This window comes from Triticum dicoccoides, chromosome 2A, assembly GCF_002162155.2.
Source record: "Triticum dicoccoides isolate Atlit2015 ecotype Zavitan chromosome 2A, WEW_v2.0, whole genome shotgun sequence".
Lineage (NCBI taxonomy): Eukaryota > Viridiplantae > Streptophyta > Magnoliopsida > Poales > Poaceae > Triticum > Triticum dicoccoides.
In genome coordinates, this window is record NC_041382.1 from 243,090,538 (window position 1) to 243,107,303 (window position 16,766).

Consider the following 16,766-nt stretch of genomic DNA (forward strand, 5'->3'; position numbering starts at 1 on the left):
GCTGCTTTGTCTTAAATAGATATGATTCAAACTGTATCTATCTTGATTTGGCAACATAAACTAGAATGATATAGACCATACAGTGACCATACTACATAGATATATGTTTGTTTCATGCTGTTATCCTGTCCACCTTACTACTGAACTGGTTTACCAAAATGAGTTTCATATACTACATTGTAAACCTGAGATGTGTTTGTTTGTTTCTCTTTTAGAATGCGGATAAAATATTGGAGAAGAGTACCCTGTTATGCAATGGTAAAGGAAGTAATGCAGATAAGGTTCAAGATAGTGAGACATCCCTATTAGTCTCCAAGAAAGCTGATAAAAACTATATTGAAGACACTGAGACAACCCCATAGTACTGTCTTGATGTAGTGTTTGAGTTACTGGCTACCACTGCTGGCACCAGCTCTTCGAACTCATTGCCTGAATCAGTTCGGCTTCTTGAGTCTCAATTTCAAGTTGAAAGACATCGATCAGATGTTATGCGACAGGAAGCCGAAGGACTAAGGAAGTCCCTGCAGAATTCAGATGCATACTTTCTGGTGCAACAACAAGCGCTGGAGGAGTTAAGCACCAAACAAGAGAAACTTAATAAGCTTGCTAAGCATCTTGCCAGCATTATGGGTACCCAGGATATTGTTTCTTGAGCTCTTCTGAAGTGGTTTCAGTTTTGGACTTGTTTTGCTGCAGCGTTTATATGCTGCTGTGTTCCCTATATTTGCACTGGTGGCGAACTTTGATGCCCAGTGGATGTAATATGTGTAATAGCCGTGATAGCCTAGTGTAAGTTGCTTGCTTATTTATTTCCTTGTTGTCTTGATTATTTGATTGCTTGTAGTCAGTGCAGTTCTTGTTCTGCGGTTTGCTAGTGGCTGCAATAACCTATTTTTTAAAACTAGGCCACAATAACCATGGGCTAATATTTACTATAGTGACACTGGGCCTCCTACGGGCCGTAGAAACAGTGGGCCTTCTATGGGCCATAGAAATAGTGGGCCTTCTACGGGCCGTAGAAATAATGGGCCTTCTACGGGCCGTATCATCGATTGGCCAAACATGGGCCAAACATACCGTATTCTGGCCGTAAACGGGCTAGAGTTGGAATCGTCTGTTCATGGGCCGACCATAACAGGCCATCGTTAATAGGCCGTATTTGATGACGCTATGAAAACGGCCCAACGTATTGACGGACCACAAACGGGCCGACTGTAACCACGGGCTGAATTTGGCCCACAAGCAGAAAATGATAGTAACGGGCCGTAAGTAAAAGAATGCTGGAAATGAGCCCAAGAATAAATGGGCTCTGAGAAGGCCGAAAGATAACATGGGCTGGAGACGGCCCAACGGAATAATGGGCCGTTAATGGGTATAAAGTGATACACTGTTCATTACGGGCCAGTTTCACCATGGGCTGTTAATGGGTGTAAAGTGATACACTGTTCATTACGGGCCAGTTTCAGCACGGGCCGCTAATGGGCCAAGAGTTATAAAGGGCCTCATATGGGCCGAAAGACGTCATGGGCTATACATGGGCCAGAAGTGAAAACTGGCTAGAATCATATTGGACGGCCCAGATGACGCTACTGGGCCTAATTCGGATAGGGCGTAATGGGCCTTGGGTTAGCGGGCTGTAAATGGGCTATATGCGAACATGCCGTTAATAGGCTTTCCATGGGCCGGCTCGCCAGCTTTTGACCAAGTCAAATGGGCCGGCCTTTTCACAGGAATGGGCCACTGTTGGGCCATGCCACGTGTCGACGTATCATAGGCGCCTTCTGTCTAGTGAGTGGATGACATCTGTCCCAACGATGAGCCGACACGTGTTTCCTCTAGCCAATGATGATTTTACACGTGGAAAATCCCCATTGGTCGGGGCTGTTAATGGGTTATCGGATCCAAAACCCGACCCGATAGCTTAACGATGTTTCGTTATGGTGGATGCCACGTGTCGGTCACCCTTGACGAAAGCACTTCTGTGACGCGCGATTTATTGTCATGGAAGTGGACACTTCCGTGATGATAATTTTGGTAATGTCATGGAACACTTCTACGACAGCACAAGTATGACTATCTTGATTCTGTCATAAATTTTTCATGGATGTACATGCATGACAGAAAAAGCGACCTACTGTGACAAACACGTATCATCACGGAAGTGTATTTTTTTGTAGTGTCAACATCTTGTGGCAGTGGCTTCATCATGCTCAGCATTTGGCTCATGTTTGGCTTAGGCTTCTGGAAGATGCTCTCCAAAGCATTATGGTGCAGCTGACAACCTGGTTCATAGTGTTCACTAGGAGTGGGCAGGGCAGTAAGCTCAATTATGTCTTGGGATTTGGCTTGATGGTGTACATCGCCTGTCATCCACTCAAGGACCCAAGTCATCGGATCCCTGTAGTAGCCGTGAATGTGGAGAGTTCCGTAGAATTGCAGCAGAAGCTCTTCATTCCAATGCTCTTTATCGGTCACAAACTGTAGAAGGCCAGCATCTCTGAAGCAGTCAAGGGCTTCTTCCAGGCAGGGCGGGCCAGCAATGGCTTCACATTCTAGACGCATATGAGGAAAAATGCGCCCCTGATTGTATAGTATGCAGGAATAGTAACTGTACCGTTGATAACTCCAAAACCTGTCAGGTGATATTCTTGGCTTGGAATATGGGTTCTTGGCGCTAACAAAGAAGGTGTTGTGTGCTATGAAGCCATTCACATTAAACAATCCTGGTAAAGTTGTAGTACTTGGAAACCTTGGCAGCCTTGGCTTTGGCTTTTGGACCTGAGGCCTATGCTCCACATGATAGTCAAATTGAGGTCCGGGAGTAGGAGGAGGAGCCAGAATAGGCCAACGAACCATGACAGGTTGGCTGCGGTCGAATGCCAGCTCAATTGTATGAGGCCTTGGAGGTGGTACATGAGCGTCGGCATTGACATGGGCTTGAAGTTGCACAATGGTTTCAGGTGCAACATTGACTTCAGGGGCAGTATTGGCTTCAGGCACCGTATTCACTTCAGGCGCCACATGAGCTTCAGCCATGACAACGTCATTGGCTTCAGTGTTGTTGTTTGTGGCCGCCTCATTATTTTCAACCTCCACTTGAGTAGCTAAAGGGTCTGGCACAGACTCGTTCTCCTCGAGAACAATTCCTTGGTTGGTAGGGGGTGTGGCAACTCGCTCTTTGATAACCCACAAGTATAGGGGATCGCAACAGTTTTCGAGGGTAGAGTATTCAACCCAAATTTATTGATTCGACACAAGGGGAGCCAAAGAATATTCTCAAGCATTAGCAGCTGAGTTGTCAATTCGACCACACCTGGAAACTTAATATCTGTAGCTAATACCAAAATATCATATTACTTTGCTACTAAACACTTTGCTGCAGATATTAAGTTTCTAGGTGTGGTTGAATTGACAACTCAGCTACTAATACTTGAGAATATTCTTTGGCTCCCCTTGTGTCGAATCAATAAATTTGGGTTGAATACTCTACCCTCGAAAACTATTATGATCCCCTATACTTGTGGGTTATCAAGACTATTTTCTGGCGCCGTTGCCGGGGAGCATAACTCTATTCTTTGAGTCACTTGGGATTTATATCTGCTTATCATTATGAAGAACTTGAGAGATCCAAAAACCAAGATTTATCCCTCAACTACGAGGGGAGGTAAGGAACTACCATCTAGCACTGCACTTGATTCACCTTCTGTTTTGAGTAAGCTTGCGACACCTAAACCTTCTTCTGCTATTCGTTCTGATATGTCGCATGTTATTGATGATGCCACTTCTGCTATGCATGATACTTACGATGAAACTACTTCTACGCTTGATACTACTGTGCCACTTGGTGAATTTCTTGATGAACAACTTGCTAGGGTTAGAGAGAATGAAAATATTGAAACTGATAATATTGATGAAAGTGATGATGAAGACTCTCCCCGTAATAAATATGAATCACATGTTATTCCTGAGGGTTATGTTTTTGAAAAAGAAGCTGCTTTAGCTATTTTAGCTTGCAAAGATAGATACGAGCTCAAGAGGTTATTAGCTAAATGGAAGCAGCAATCTCTTAATGCTAGAATGAAACCTGACCCTGCTTTTGCTACTTCACCTATCTATGTTACTGATAAGGATTATGAATTCTCTGTTGATCCTGATATAATTACTTTGGTTGAATCTGATCCTTTTCATGGCTATGAATCTGAAACTGTTGTGGCACATCTTACTAAATTAAATGATATATCCACCCTGTTCACTAATGATGAGAGAACTCGCTACTTTTATATCCTTCAAATATTTCCGTTCTCATTAAAGGGTGATGCTAAGATATGGTTTAATTCTCTTGATCCTGGTTGTGTGTGTAGTCCCCAGGATATGATTTATTACTTCTCTGCTAAATATTTCCCTGCTCATAAGAAACAAGCTGCTTTAAGGGATATATATAATTTTGTGCAAATTGAAGAAGAGAGTCTCCCACAAGCTTGGGGGAGGCTTCTCAAGTTACTTAATGCTTTGCCTCATCATCCTCTTAAGAAAAATGAAATACTTGATATCTTTTATAACTTACTAACCGATGCTTCCAGAGATTACCTCGATAGTTGTGTTGGTTCTGTTTTTAGGGAAAGAACACCGGATGAAGCTGAAATTCTATTGAATAATATGTTGACAAATGAAAATAATTGGACACTTCCTGAGGCTATTCCTAAACCAACTCCGAAGAAAAGAGGTGTTCTATTTCTCAGTCCCGAAGATATGCAAGAGGCAAAGAAATCTATGAAAGAAAAAGGTATTAAAGCTGAAGATGTTAAGAATTTACCACCTATTGAAGAAATACACGGTCTTAATTTACCGCCTGTTGAAGAAACATATGATCTTAATCCATCTCTTATTGAAGAAACACATGGTCTTGATAACCCGACACAGGTAGTAAAGGTAGATTCTCTCTATAGATATGATAAAGCTGAAATACCATTTACTAAGTTTGCTAGCCCATGCTTAGATGAGTTTGATAAATTTATGGTTAAGCAAGAAGACTTTAATGCTTATTTTGGTAGACAATTGAAATACAATTCAAAACATCTTGAACACTTGGGTGATTATATGGCTAATGTCAAAGGTGAACTTAAACTTCTATGGTTACCACTCAAGTAGAACAAGTACTTAAAGCTCAAAATGATTTGCTCAATGAATTGAATAGTAAGAAAAATGATTATACTGTTAGAGTGGCTACTAGAACTAGTAGGATGACTCAGGAACCTTTGTATCCTGAAGGCCACCCTAATAGAATTGAGCAAGATTCTTAGAGAAATAATATAGATGCACCTAGTCCTTCTAAAAGGAAGAAAAATAAAAATGATAGGACTTTGCATGCTTCTAGTGAACCTATTATTGAAACACCTGAGAATCCAACTGATATTTCTATTTCTGATCCTGAAACACAATCTGGTAATGAACGTGAAACTAGTGAAAATGTTAATGATAATGTTCATGTTGATGCCCAACCTAGCAATGATAATGATACAGAAATTGAACCTGCTGTTGATCTTGATAACCCACAATCAAAGAATCAACGTTATGATAAGAAGGACTTTTTCGCTAGGAAACACGGGAAATAAAGAGAACCATGGGTTCAGAAACCCATGCCTTTCCCTCCCAAACCATCCAAGAAAAAGGATGATGAGGATTTTGAGCGCTTTGCTGAAATTATTAGACTTATCTTTTTGCGTATGCGATTAACTGATATGCTTAAAATGAATCCTTATGCTAAGTACATGAAAGATATTGTTACAAATAAAAGAGAGATACCGGAAGCTAAAATTTCCACCATGCTTGCTAATTATACTTTTAAAGGTGGAATACCAAAGAAACTTGGAGATCCAGGAGTACCCACTATACCATGCTCCATTAAAAGAAACTATGTTAAAATTGCTTTAGACTTGATTTTAATAAGTTAACACCTACTGAAATATCTTTGTAAATGGCTGATAAATCAACTGCTATACATGTCGGTATTTGTGAGGATGTGTCTGTTGTGGTTGCAAATGTTACTATTTTAACGGACTTTGTTATTCTTGATAATTTCGAGGACGATAGTATGTCTATTATTCTTGGAAGACCCTTTTTGAATACTGCAGGGGCTATTATTGATTGCAACAAAGGCAATGTCACTTTTCATGTTAATGGTAATGAGCATACGGTATACTTTCCGGGGAAACAACCTCAAGTTCATAGTATCAACTCTATTGGAAAAATTCCGTCGATTATATTTGGAGGTTTTGAATTTCCTCTTCCTACTGTCAAGAAGAAATATGATATTCTTATTATTGGGGATGTGCATATCCCCGTTGAGGTAACATAGTGTTATTTGAAATTTCTCCGGTTCCATGTTATCCGGAATGAGTTTGTTAACAAGACCCGATCAACCTTGTTAGTGGATTCCTTTTGATGAGCATGAGATGGATGAAACTAGAAGGCACAACCTTCTGTACCCTCTTTCTACTTTCTGTTATTTAGTTGAAATAAAGTAAAAATAGTATTTTCTGTCTGTTATCTGAATTATTCGTGCAATATAAAAATACCCCGAAAATAAAAGTTCTCCAAATGCCCTGAAATTTAAATATGTTTTTTCTGGAATATTTGAGAATATTTGGCACTGAGAACACAACACGGGGGGCATCCACCTGGCCACGAGGGTGGAGGGTGCGCCCTACCCTCTGGGCGCGCCCCCTGCCTTGTGGGCCCACGGGGCTCCCTCCACTTATTCCTGGACCCACACACTTCTTCTTCCTCCCACAAACACCAATATCCAGCTCAAGCACGAGTTCTAGCTCATTTTGCTGCGATTTTCGATCTCCTTGCTCAAAGCACCTCTCACAAAACTTCTTGGGGGGATTGTTCCTTGGTATGTGACTCCTCCATTGGTCCAATTAGTTTTTGTTCTAGTGCTTTATTCATTGCAAATTTGTACTGCCTAGGTGACCCTGTTATTGAGCTTGGTCAAGAGTAGTTTTGATGCATGATATAGGCTCTAGGCACTTGTAGGAGTAGTTGCTATTAATTTTATTGAGTTTGGTTTACTTTTACTTGAAGTTACTAAAAATTTCAGAAATTTTTCAGAGGAAGAAATATGCTTAGTAAAATGTACCAAGGTGGTTCTTCAAGGAAGCAAGGACCCATGCTTGCAATGCGTGATGCTGATGAAGAGCCACCAAGAGACGCTCCAGTGTGTCCTTGTGAATGGCCTTCGGAAAACATTATGGATCGAGCAGGGATTAAGGAAGAATTTAACGCATATTTGCGTAACGCTGATCTTGTGAACTTCGAGGAAGAAAAGTGCCGCCAGTACCACTATGTCACTAGTTCCTTTGTGAGAAGGCAAAAGGAAGATATGTTATTACCAGAGAGGAGGCAGATGAGTACAAGAGGAGGGCGGAGTCCGCTCTTCGCCACGCTGCAGCTCAGGAGGCGATAGCCGCTGCATCTCAGTACGACCCCAACTATTACTATGGATATCCGCCAGGCCAACCATGGCCATAGACCAACTTAGGCCAAAAGCCTAAGCTTGGGGGAGTACGTATTTCTCACCGACTTTATATTCATGTTCACACACTCATTGCTAGATGTCAGTGCTCATACTTTTTCATTGTAATATCCATGCTAGTTTATTTTCCTTTTTATGCTTTCTTCTTGTGTGTTTAATAAACCTTAAGAAAAACCAAAAAAAATTAGTTGTAGCTTTTAATTAGTTTAATTTCCATGCTTGTAGTAGTAATTAAAAAGAAAACCCAAAAAGATTTTCTGTTCTTCTTTTGCTTGTTGGGAGCTTTCCCGTGTAAATATTTTTATTTCTTTTCTTTTCTTTTCTTTGGGGGTCGATAGGAGAAGACCACGATTAAATTTTGGAAGTGGCTCTTATATGCATTATTGTTGATCTGACAAAAGAACCCATATTACCTTGTCTTCTCCTGTTTATTGAATGCTCGCAGATTCCAGCTTAGTCCAATGCACGTGCACTATTATTATTATCCACATCGTTCGGTCGTGCAAGTGAAAGGCAATAATGATGATCATATGATGGACTGACTGAGATGAGAAAAGCTGGTATGAACTCGACCTCTCTTGTTTTTGTAAATACGATTAGTTCGTCGTTCCTGATTCAGCCTATTATGAATGAACATGTTTGCAATGACAACTAGAGATCATAGTTTCTTGTGCCATGCTTAATTAACTAGGAGCTTATAATGGTTTACCTTGCGTGCCAACATGCTATTGAGATGGTTATGATGTGGTATGATGGGGTGGTATCCTCCTTTGAATAATTTAAGTGACTTGACTTGGCACATGTTCATGCATGTAGTTGAAACAAAATCAACATAGCCTCTACGATATTTATGTTCATGGTGCATTATATCCTACTCATGCTTGCATTCGGTGTTGATTAATTTTAATGCATGTTCATGACTGTTGTCGCTATCTATTTGGTCGCTTCCCAATCTTTTGCTAGCCTTCACTTGTACTAAGCGGGAATACTGCTTGTGCATCCAATCCCATAAACCCCAAAGTTATTCCATATGAGTCCACCATACCTACCTATATACGATATCTACCTGCCGTTCCAAGTAAATTTGTATGTGCCAAACTCTAAACCTTCAAATAAATATCCTGATTTGTATGCTCGAATAGCTCATGTATCAACTAGGGTTGTCCGTATCTTCCATGTTATGCGGGTTATTCTCAAGAGGAGTGGACCCCGCTCCTCACTCTCGAGAAAATGGCTGGTCACCGGGATGCCCAGTCCCATGCTTTATGCAAACTAAATCAAAATAATTGCAAACAAAACTCCCCTGGGACTCTTGTTAGTTGGAGGCACTCGTTGTTTCGAGAAAGCCATGGATTGATGCTTGTTGGTGGAGGGGGAGTATAAACTTTACCATTTTGTTTGGGAACCGCATATAATGTGTGTAGCATGGAAGATATCGCCATCTCTTGGTTGTTATGTTGACAATGAAAGTATACCGCTCAAAATATTATTCATCTCTATTTTAAAACCGAGCTCTGGCACCTCTACAAATCCCTGCTTCCCTCTGCGAAGGGCCTATCTATTTACTTTCATGTTGAGTCATCATCCTCTTATTAAAAAGCACCAGTTGGAGAGCACCGTTGTCATTTGCATTCATTACTATTAGTTTACATTGAGTATGACTTGACTGGATCTCTTTTACGATGAATTTCAATGTCTAGTCAGTCCTTGATCTTTGAAGGTGCTCTGCATTTATGTTTTGCGGTCTCAGAAAGGGTTAGCGAGATACCATCTTGTTATATCATATTATGATTGTTTTGAGAAAGTGTTGTCATCCGGGATTTATTATTATTGCTCGCTAGTTGATTATGCCGTTGATATGAGTAAACATGAGACCTATGCGTTATTGTGAATATGGTTAGTTCATAATCTTTGCTGAAAACTTGAATGCTGGCTTTACATATTTACAACAACAAGAGCAAACAGAGTTTGTAAAAGTTTTTCTTTATCACTTTTAGTTTGTCAACTGAATTGCTTGAGGACAAGCAAAGGTTTATGCTTGGGGGACTTGATACGTGTCCGTTGTATCTACTTTTCCAAACACTTTTGCCCTTGTTTTGGACTCTAACTTGCATGATTTGAATGCAACTAACCCGGACTGATGCTGTTTTCAGCAGAATTACCATGGTGTTATTTATGTGCAGAAACAAAAGTTCTCGGAATGACTTGAAACTTCACCGAACGTCTTTTTGGAAATAATAAAAAATCCCTGCAAAAGATGAAGACCAGGGGGCCCACACCCTAGCCATGAGGTGGGGGGCATGCCTGCTGATGAGGACACAAACCCGGGGTAGGGTAATAGGCCTGACCTATACGTCCTACCTAAGGTCCTTGTCCTAAGAACAAAAGAAGTTCAAGAATCAGAAGAAGGGATCTAGCAAAGGTGTCGAGTGAAGTCCACTCGACCTAGCATTCACTCGGAGATCTCTCTTTTATCCAGGTCACTCGACCATGAAACCACTTGACATATAAGAAGACCTAAAGCCGCTCTACGCAACAACAGTAGGGTATTTACTCATATATTTAATGATCATTTGTAGCACTTCAATACATGTGTTACTGATACGTCTCCGTCGTATCTGTAATTTTTGATTGTTCCATGCCAATATTATTCAACTTTCATATACTTTTTGGCAACTTTTTATATTATTTTTGGGACTAACATATTGATCCAGTGCCCAGTGCCAGTTCCTGTCTGTTGCATGTTTTTGGTTTCGCAGAATATCCATATCAAACGGAGTCCAAACAGGATAAAAACGGACGGAGCTTATTTTTGGAAAATATGGAAAATTCGGAAGGAAAATCAACGCGAGCCCCCTGCCTTAGGGCGCGCCCCTACCCTCGTGAGCCCACCGTAAGGCGGTTGATGCTCTTCTTTTGCCGCAAGAAATATAATATTTGGAAAAAAATCACGATGAAGGTTTTAGGCCAATCGGAGTTACGGATCTCCATATATATACGAAACGGTGAAACAGAGCCTCAACAGAATGCAGAACTAGAGAGAAACAGAGAGATAGATCCAATCTCGGAGGGGCTCTCGCCCCTCCCATGCCATGGAGGCCAAGGACCAGAGGGGAAACCCTTCTCCCATCTAGGGAGGAGGTCAAGGAAGAAGAGGAAGAAGGGGGCCCCTCTCCCCCTCTCCTCCGGTGGCGCCGGAACACCGCCGTGGCCATCATCATCATCATCGCGATCTTCACCAACACCTCCGCCATCTTCACCAACATCTCCATCACCTTCCCCCCTCTATCTACAACGGTCCACTCTCCCGCAACCCGCTGTACCCTCTACTTGAACATGGTGCTTTATGCTTCATATTATTATCTAATGATGTGTTGCCATCCTGTGATGTCTGAGTAGATTTTCGTTGTCCTATCAGTGGTTGATGAATTGCTATGATTGATTTAATTTGCTTGTGGTTATGTTGCTGTCCTTTGGTGCCCATCATATGAGCGCACGCGTGGATCACACCATAGGGTTAGTTGTATGTTGATAGGACTATGTATTGGAGGGCAAGAGTGATAGAAGCTTCAACCTAGCAAAGAAATTGATGCATACGAGATTGAAGGGGGACCAATTTATCTTAATGGTATGGTTGGGTTTTACCTTAATGAACGTTAGTAGTTGCGGATGCTTGCTAATAGTTCCAATCATAAGTGCATGGAATTCCAAGTCAGGGATGACATGCTAGCAGTGGCCTCTCCCACATAATACTTGCTATCGGTCTAGTAAGGTAGTCAATTGCTTAAGGGAGAATTTCGCAACTCCTACCACCACTTTTCCACACTCGCTATATTTACTTTATTGTTTCTTAACCTAAACAGCCCCTACTTTTTATTCACGTACTCTTTACAATCTTGCAAATCTATCCAACAACACCTAAAAAGGACTTCTAGTTTCATACTTGTTCTAGGTAAAGCGAACGTCAAGCGTGCGTAGAGTTGTATCGGTGGTCGATAGAACTTGAGGGAATGTTTGTTCTACCTTTAGCTCCTCATTGGGTTCAATACTCTTACTTATCAAAAACTGTTGCGATCCCCTATACTTGTGGGTTATCAAGACCTTTTTCTGGCGCCGTTGCCGGGGAGCAATAGCGTGGGGTGAATATTCTCGTGTGTGCTTGTTTGCTTTATCACTAAGTAATTTTTATTTGCTGATCTCAGTTGTTCTCTATCTTTAGTTATGGATATGGAACACGAAATACTAAAAAAATTAGGTGTACTTTCTGCTCATGGAGATGGGGAACCTCCTAAAACCCTCGATGCTGGTTATGTGAAAGATATTATGTACTACTTTAATAATCCTGAGAAAACCCCATTCAATTATGTAATGGGAGTAACGTTGGATCAACGTGAATACTTTAGGGATTATCGCTTAACACAAAAGGGAAACTATTATGGGATCAAATTCATATATTGAGGTGGTATGCTTGGCAACTATGCGTGGAATATGATTATACTTGTTGCTCTAGGATGAATTCTCCACACCTTCCCTTCTCATGCAAATTTAATGATAATAAAACCTTAGCTTCTTATGCTAATGGTAATATGATTACTATGATGTGGAACAAATAGAAGAATTTGTTGCTTTTATGGGTGCTTATGAAATTGAATCTATGTTTAAAGAGTTTGATGATATTGATGATGCTTGTTATAGATCTGAAAATTTAGCTATCCTCAAATATTACTATGAGAATTATGAATACAATTATGAAATTAATGCACTTATTAAGAAAGTCTCCGCTGTCCAAGAAGAGACTAATATTTTGCAGGAATCTATGGAAGAAGAAATTGATGAAACTGTGAGCTCATTGGCTGAAAAAGATGATGAGGAGAGCGAAGAACAAAAGGAGGAAGAGCGGATTGATCACCCATGCCCACCTTCTAATGAGAGTAACTCTTTAACTCATACATTGTTTAATTCCCCTTTGTGCTTACCGAAGGATGATTGCTCTGATGACTGTTATGATCCCTATGATTCTTTTGAAATATCCCTTTTTGATGATGCTTGCTATGCTTGTGGCCAAGATGCCAATATGAATTATGCTTATGGAGATGAACTTGCCATAGTTCCTTATGTTAAACATGAAATTGTTGCTATTGCACCCACACATGATAGTCCTATTATATTTTTGAATTCTTCCGACTACACTATATCGAAGAAGTTTGCACTTATTAAGGATTATATTGATGGGTTGCCTTTTACCGTTGCACATGATGATTTCGATAAATATAATATGCATGTGCTTGCTGCTCCTACTTGCAATTATTATGAGAAAGGAACTATATCTCCACCTCTCTATGTTTCCAACATGGTAAAATTGCAAGAAACTGTTTATACTATGCATTGGCCTTTACTTTGTGTGCATGAATTGTTCTTTTATGACATGCTGATGCATAGGAAGAGAGTTAGACTTCTTCATTACATGATTTATGTTACTTTGTGCTCACCACTAAATTAATAATCATTGTTAATTAAAATTGGCTTTGATATACCTTGGGATCCGGGTGGATCCATTACTTGAGCACTTTATGCCTAGCTTAATGGCTTTAAAGAAAGCGCTGCCAGGGAGACAACCCGGAAGTTTTAGAGAGCCATTTATTTCTGTTGAGTTCTTTCATATAGTTTAAAAACAACAAAAATAAAGAGGGGAACCCAAAACTTTTTCAAAAAGGAAAGCGAAAGTGAGAAAGACAAGCATTGTTGAAGTGGGAGAGCTCCTTGAACTTAGTTCATGCTCACGACAACTTTGTGAATCTTGATTACAGAAACTTTTCAACAAAAATAATTATCCCCTTGTACAATTCCATTGTATTATAAAAATAATGTGCCAAGGTTTGCCTTTAGGATGTTTACATTTGCTTGATGGTTTGTACGGCGCAGGACAGAAACTTTGGCTGTAGTGCGTGATTTTACATTTTTAGCTGGAATGTCAAATGGTTCTGATTCTTTTTGCACTCTCTTACTATACAAATTGTTTATTTTTCCTAAGTTTGGAAGAATTTTTCAAGTATCAGAAGTATGATGAATGTTCAAATTATTACAGACTGTTCTGTTTTAGACAGATTCTGTTTTTGATGCATAGTTTGCTTGTTTTGATGAAACTATCAATTTATATCAGTGGATTAAGCCATGAAAAAGTTATATTAAAGTAGACACAATGCAAAAACAAAATATGAATTGGTTTGCAACAGTACTTATAGTGGTGATTTGCTTTATTATACTAACGGATCTTACCGAGTTTTCTGTTGAAGTTTTGTGTGGATGACGTGTTCGATGATCGAGAAGGTCTCGATGTGAGAAGAAGGAAGAGAGGCAAGAGCTCAAGCTTGGGGATGCCCGAGGCACCCCAAGTAAATATCCAAGGAGACTCAAGCGTCTAAGCTTGGGGATGCTGGGGAGGCATCCCCTCTTTCTTCAATAAGTATCGGTATGTTTTCGAATTCGTTTCGTTCATGTGATATGTGCAATCTTGGAGCGTCTTTTGCATTTAGTTTTCATTTTTCTTTTATGCACCATGCTGGTATGAGATAGTCCTTGGTTGATTTATAGAATGCTCTTTGCACTTCACTTATATCTTTTGAGTATGGCTTTATAGAATGCTTCATGTGCTTCACTTATATCATTTGAAGTTTGGATTGCCTGTTTCTCTTCACTTAGACAACCGCCATTTGTAGAATGCTCTTTTGCTTCACTTATATATGTTAGAGCACGGGAATATCTTTGTAGAAAGAATTAAACTCTCTTGCTTCACTTATATCTATTTAGAGAGATGACAGGAATTGGTCATTCACATGGTTAGTCATAAAATCCTACATAAAACTTGTAGATCACTGAATATGATGTGTTTGATTCCTTGCAATAGTTTTGCGATATAAAGATGGTGATATTAGAGTCATGCTAGTGGGTAGTTGTGGATTGTAGAAATACTTGTGTTGAGGTTTGTGATTCCTGTAGCATGCACATATGGTGAACCGTTATGTAACGAAGTCGGAGCATGATTTATTTATTGATTGTCTTCCTTATGAGTGGCGGTCGGGGACGAGCGATGGTCTTTTCCTACCAATCTATCCCCCTAGGAGCATGCGCGTAGTACTTTGTTCCGATGACTAATAGATTTTTTGAAATAAGTATGTGAGTTCTCTATGACTAATGTTGAGTCCATGAATTATACGCACTCTCACCCTTCCACCATTGCTAGCCTCTCTAGTATCGCGCAACTTTCGCCGGTACCATAAACCGACCATATACCTTCCTCAAAACAGCCACCATACCTACCTATCATGGCATTTCCATAGCCATTCTGAGATATATTGCCATGCAACTTCCATCATCATCATATACATGACTTGAGCATTCATTGTCATATTGCTTTGCATGATCGTAAGATAGCTAGCATGATGTTTTCATGGCTTGTCCGTTTTTTGATGTCATTGCTACGCTAGATCATTGCACATCCCGGTACACCGCCGGAGGCATTCATATAGAGTCATACTTTGTTATAGACATTGAGTTGTAATATTGAGTTGTAAGTAAATAAAAATGTGATGATCATCATTATTAGAGCATTGCCCCACTGAGGAAAGGATGATGGAGACTATGATTCCCCCGTAAGTCAGGATGAGACTCTGGACTTTACAAAAAAATAAAAGAGGCCAAAGAATCCCAAATAAAAAAAAGAGGCCAAAGAAGCCCACCAAAAAAACAAAAAAATAAAAAAAAAGAGAAAAAAAGAAAACCAAAAAAATGAGAGAAAAAGAGAGAAGGGCAGTGCTACTATCCTTTTTCCACACTTATGCTTCAAAGTAGCACCATGTTCTTCATATAGAGAGTCTCTTGAGTTATCACTTTCATATACTAGTGGGAATTTTCATTATAGAACTTGGCTTGTATATTCCGATGATGGGCTTCCTCAAATGCCCGAGGTCTTCATGAGCAAGCAAGTTGGATGCACACCCACTTAGTTTCAGTTAGAGCTTTCATACACTTATAGCTCTAGTGCATCCGTTGCATGGCAATCCCTACTCACTCACATTGATACCTATTGATGGGCATCTCCATAGCCCGTTGATACGCCTAGTTGATGTGAGACTATCTTCTCCTTTTTGTCTTCTCCACCATCATATTCTACTCCACCTATAGTGCTATGTGCATGGCTCACGCTCATGTATTGCATGAAAGTTGAAAAGGTTTGAGAACGTCAAAAGTATGAAACAATTGCTTGGCTTGTCATCGGGGTTGTGCATGATTTGAATATTTTGTGTGGTGAAGATGGAGCATAACCAGACTATATGATTTTGTAGGGATAACTTTCTTTGGCCATGTTATTTTCAAAAGACATGATTGCTTCATTAGTGGGCTTGAAGTATTATTGTTTTTATGTCAAAGGATAGACTATTGCTTTGAATCACTCGTGTCTTAATATTCATGCCATGATTAGACATATCATCAAGATTATACTAGGTAGCATTCCACATCAAAAATTTTCTTCTTTTTCTTCATTTACCTACTCGAGGACGAGCAGGAATTAAGCTTGGGGATGCTGATACGTTTCCGTCATATCTATAATTTTTGATTGTTCCATGCCAATATTATTCAACTTTCATATACTTTTTGGCAACTTTTTATATAATTTTTGGGACTAACATATTGATCCAGTGCCCAGTGCCAGTTCCTGTCTGTTGCATGTTTTTGGTTTCGCAGAATATCCATATCAAACGGAGTCCAAACGGGATAAAACGAATGGAGCTTATTTTTGGAAAATATGGAAAATTCAGAAGGAAAATCAACGCGAACCAGTGCCCGAGGTGGTCACGAGGCAGGGGGGCGCGCCCCCCTTAGGGCGCGCCCCCTACCCTCGTGAGCCCACCGTAAGGCGGTTGATGCTCTTCTTTTGCCGCAAGAAAGATAATATTCGGAAAAAATCACGGCGAAGGTTTCAGGCCAATCGGAGTTACGGATCTCCATATATATACGAAATGGTGAAACATAGCCTCAACAGAACGCAGAACCAGAGACAAACAGAGAGATAGATCCAATCTTAGAGGGGCTCTCGCCCCTCCCATGCCATGGAGGCCAAGGACCAAAGTGTAAACCCTTCTCCCATCTAGGGAGGAGGTCAAGGAAGAAGAGGAAGAAGGGAGCCCCTCTCCCCCTCTCCTCCGATGGCGCCGGAACACCGCCGTGGCCA